Source organism: Lynx rufus, unplaced genomic scaffold, assembly GCF_022079265.1.
Source record: "Lynx rufus isolate CCGP_SWC_20201006 ecotype Redwood Valley unplaced genomic scaffold, mLynRuf1.p SCAF_24, whole genome shotgun sequence".
NCBI lineage: Eukaryota > Metazoa > Chordata > Mammalia > Carnivora > Felidae > Lynx > Lynx rufus.
Window position 1 is genome coordinate 1412153 of NW_025814839.1, and position 5110 is coordinate 1417262.

Genomic DNA, 5110 nt, shown 5'->3' on the forward strand with positions numbered 1-5110 from the left:
CCCAAATCAAGCACTGCATGTTCAACCAACTGAGCCACCCCCATGTTCTGGGGCCTTAAGCTAAGAAGACCTTTGTTGTAGGAACAATTAGTCACATCCCTTATGTACAGAAACAGCTGTTTCTCTGTGCATCCCAAACTCTATCTTCCTGGATTCTAGGAATAAAGAAAGCTAAGTTCTTAGTCATTACTGGTTTCTGGAACTTTTCAGACCTGCATCTGACCTGTACAGAGTCAGAAATGAAGTGATGTGTATCTTTTAAAGCTTATCCTCTTGCCATAAGAAACCCTAATTAAAAAACAAACAGGGGTGCCTGGGTGGCTCAGTCAGTTGGGCGACCGACTTTGGCTCGGGTCACAATCTCGCGGTCTGTGAGTTCGAGCCCCGCATCGGGCTCTGTGCTGACAGCTCAGAGCCTGGAGCCTGTTTCCGATTCTGTGTCTCCCTCTCTCTCTGACCCTCCCCCGTTCATGCTCTGTCTCTCTCTGTCTCTAAAATGAATAAACATTAAAAACAAAAAACAAAAAATGGGCACCTGGGTGGCTCAGTCAGTTAAGGGTCCAACTTCAGCTCAGGTCTTGGCCTTGTGGTTTGTGGGTTCAAGCCCCAGGCCAGGCTCTGTGCTGATAGCATCTGGAGCCTTCTTTGGATTCTGGCCCCCGCCTCTCTCTCTCTCTCTCTCTCTCTCTCTCTCTCTCTGCCCCTCCCCCCACTCATGCTCTCTCAAAAATAAACCTCAACCAAAAAAACCCAGGATGGCTATTATCAAAAAAAAAAAACAAATTTGGTGTGGATATGAAAAAACTGGAACCCTTGCGCATGTCTCATTGGAGGAACGTAAAAGGACGCAATCACTGTGAAACAGCCTGGCAGTTCCTTGAAAAGTTAAATACCATACAATCCAGCAATTCCACTTCTGAGTATATACCCAGAAGAATTGAAAGCAGTGACTCAGATACCTGTACACCCACGTTCATGGCAGCATTACTCACAAGAGCCAGAAGGTGGAAACCGCCCAGTCCATCAACAGATGAGCAGATAAACAAAACATGGTACGTACATACAATGGAATATTATTCAGCCTTAAAAAGGAGTAAGATTCTGAGACCTGCTGGGACCTGGATGAACCTTGAAGACCTTAAGGGGAGTGAAATAAACCAGCCACAAAAGGACCACTATTGTACAATTCAAGTTACGTGAGGTACCCAAAGTGGTCAAGTCCACAGAGCTAGAAAGTAGAACAGTGGTTGCCGGGGGGCTGGAAAGGGAGGGAAATGGGAGTTCTCGCTTAATGAGTTCGTGTCTTCAATTCTGGAGATGGATGGTGGTGATGGTTGCACAAACGTACTTAATGACACTGCACAGTTAAAAATGGTTAGAATGATAAAGTTTACATTATGTGTATTTTATCACAATTAAGAACCTTTTTTTTTTTTAATTTTTTTTTTAACGTTTATTTATTTTTGAGACAGAGACAGAACATGAACGGGGGAGGGTCAGAGAGAGAGGGAGACACAGAATCTGAAACAGGCTCCAGGCTCTGAGCCGTCAGCACAGAGCCTGATGCGGGGCTTGAACTCACAGACCGTGAGATCATGACCTGAGCCGAAGTCGGAGGCTTAACCGACTGAGCCACCCAGGCGCCCCAAGAACCTTCTTAAAAAACCACTTTGGAGAACAATCTGGCAACATTTAGTAAAATTGAAGGTGTGAATACCTTATGACCCCTCCAAAAATGCAGAAGGATTTCAAAAATTGTCATAAATGTATGTAATAGGACACCATACAGTTGTGAAAAAATGTTTCAAAGTATGTAATCTAGCAAGGCTACATCTCAAACTTAATGCTGACTTAAAAGCAAGTAGCCGAAAGATACCTGCATGTCTGTATGTAAACATATTTTTTATTAAGTTCATGGACATATAAGGTAAAATAATAAAACAGTAGCTACCCTCCGGAGCGGGTGGGGGGAAGTAAATGGGATTGAGGAGAAATGATACACAGGGGTTTCAATTGTGTCCATGATGTCTATTCCTTAACCTGGTCATTATGAATGTTTGTTTTGTTCTCTCTCCCTTTTTCTCTTTGTGTTCATTTTGGTGCCTTAAATGTTTATTAAATCAAGGGGGCAGGGGGGCACCTGGGTGGCTCAGTCAGTTGAGCATGTGACACGTGATTTCCGTTCAGGTCATGATTTCCGGGTCCTTGGGATCGAGCCCCACATTGGGCTCTGCACTGACAGTGTGGAGCCTGCTTAGTATTCTCTCTCTCTGCCCCTCCTCCATTCATGCTTGTGCTCTCTTTCTCAAAAAACAAACAAAAGCCCCAACTCCACGTGGGAGCAAAAAAATTAAAAAATGAATACCAAAAGAGCCAAACCATCAAAACGACCAGCCTTCCTTTCCTCCCCACCTTTATAACACACAAAAACCATCATCCTAAATGTAATTTCAACACTACTGCTCTATATCTTTAGATCTTCTCTCACCGTAGCAGAGGCTGTGTCTAAGAGTTTTTTCCTTCTCGATGACTGGTGCTTAGGTCACGTTAGGCATTTAGTTATTAGTAGACGATGGTGACGTCAGGCAGTGCAGCCTGAGAGGAACATGACCACTTCACCTGTTGCCTTGGGGAATAATTCCGCCCCTGCCCACACATAGCTGCATAGCCTATGCTATGGGTACCTCGTCATTAGGTCGACACATTTTCTCCCAGCTCTTCAAACCAAAAATATGTATGAAGAATTCTACTGACTTGTGTTGAAGAGAAAGAGGTCTAAACTCAAGGCTAGCAGATGTTGAGGTTCAACCAGGCTGTCGGTTTTCTAAGTATGCTGTCCAAATGATTCCTGATGTTGTGTAACAGGAGATTCACTTCTCCAGTGGTAACAATGCGCCCGTTGAGAGCGCGGCCCTGGCACACGCATACATTGCCCTTGGTCTGCCAGAGCAAAATCTTAGTTAACCCACAGGCAGACGTAGGTGGGTCGAGAAACCCAAACATCAGTCAACCAAAAGGAGGAAAATGAGCAAGTCCACCCACACATTAAGTTGACAGGTTTGACCCCGATGTAAGGATTTTCTGATGTTCCTGGTCTTCTTTCAACCACTTTTAAGAGCAGCAAGGAGTTTTTAGAGCCGCGGAAAACGAGATATTTGTATGGTTTGCCCTTTTGGCAAAGGAAATGGTTTTTGACTCCAACAGGTCTGTGACAGAAAACAGGGTTGAGAAGAGCTCTGTAACGAGTGAGGCGAGGCGCTGAGAGGTCAACATTGCAGCTGAGCATTTCAGTGGTCAGAGTATACAGAGCGACCTTCAGAACCAGGCGTGTTCTTGACTGAGTCACTTCATCCCTCTATATTCTGGAGTGCTCTGACCCCTAACCTTATTAAGGGGACTGTGAGAAATTTCTGGATAACCTCTTAAGCCTCACGGGTAAGTAGAATTTCCTGGAAATCTAGTGACTATTCCTAATTTGGCAGGTCTATTCTTTTTCTGGAGAGAAAAGAAAAACACTGAGCTAGTACTCTGATCATCAACTTGACTTTTGACATCCCCTTCCTCTTTATTGTGGACTTTCCTCCTCAAGGCCACCTTTTGGGACCAAGTATAATAAGTTTAAAAGAAGAAAACTATTGTGGGCTCCTTTCAAACTCCATAAAACGTTTTGCTTAGAGATATTATGAAATACTTTTAACTTTTCTGCAGGTGTGTGCCCTTAGTCACAAGGGGCTGGAACGAGAGTGAGAACAGGGTCAGTGGAACCCAGCCTAATGTATGGGTGGACAATTCAGACCTTCTGTTCCACGGATGTTGGAGCAGAAGCATCATCTTCATACACAAAGCTCGTCAGTCGGCCAATAAGCATTCAGTGAATGCCTCGACTGTGTTCGGTACTGAGTTATGTACAAGGTCAATGTGGTATGATGCCAGCCTCCCGAATGTCAGACTGGGAGCCAGGAGACCTGCCAATCACTGGATTTGGCGGGGAAAAACCAAAATTTCCTCCTCCCAGGTCTCCTCCTCAGTTTCTTTATGTGTAAAACTAGGCTGTGGTAGTTAACCTCAGCCCTTGGAAGAAATCTAACTAGAACTGTTGCAGATTCCAAAGCAGGAGGAGTTCACAGGTTCCTGGATCTAGAGAGATGTCTAGATACCTGGGGCAACTGAATAATTGCACCCCAAATCATGTTGCTGAAAGAGCACAGTGTGGCTCACCTGGAGGCCTAGGTAACTTCCTCGGAGTTGGTGCAAAGGGGTCCTATGCATGGTCTCTGTTCGTGATGTTCTGGCCATCCTGGCTGAATGCTCTGCCCATTTCATGAGTGTCCCAAGCTGGTCCTGACTCCGGGACTCTGCACATGCTTGTTTGGCTGCCTTGGGCTTCCTAGAGGAATGGTGGCTGGTTCCTCCTTTCTTGTCCTTTGGATCTCTTTAGCTCTCCCCTTCTCTGAGGGGGCCGTGTTTTACACTTTCCAAAGGTGGTCTCTTATTTCAGCACCCATTTCCTTCTTTGTGCTCTCCCAGGTTGTAGCCCTTTTACTTGTTTCTTGTTTGCTTCCCCTGTCAGTCCATTAGCTCCCCTAGCTAGGGGGTCCTTTTGGTTTTGTTCAGGACTGTACGCCCAATGTTTGGTCCACAAAGCAGGTCTCAATATTTGTTAAACGAATGCCTTGGCAGCTCTACAGTTCCGAGGCGCCCAAGGCATCTAAAGTTGTTTCCCCGTAAATACCCTTCTTTGGAATTCCCCGGGCCAGGCTGGGCTTAGGCTGCAGTAACTTCACTGCCTGCTTTCTTTGGATCTCCACATTTCTTTTCCTTGAGGAAAAGGCTGTTATGACCTCACAACACATGCTCCGGTGCCGCAGTGACCTCATTGCTGCTGCTTGTCGCGTCACAAGTCCATCCGCAGCACCTTTCCTTTTCCCTACCAGCCCCTACCTTTCCCGGAGGCAGCGCCTCCACGCGTCTGGCCCCGGGGCCCAGCCCGCTACGTCACGTCCGCCCGCCCGCGCGGCGATGACGTCATGCACCAGGGCTGGCGTCACGTGCCCCCCCACTCCGGGGGGCGGGCTTTGAGGGCGGCGCTTCCGGTCGGCGGAGCCTGGCG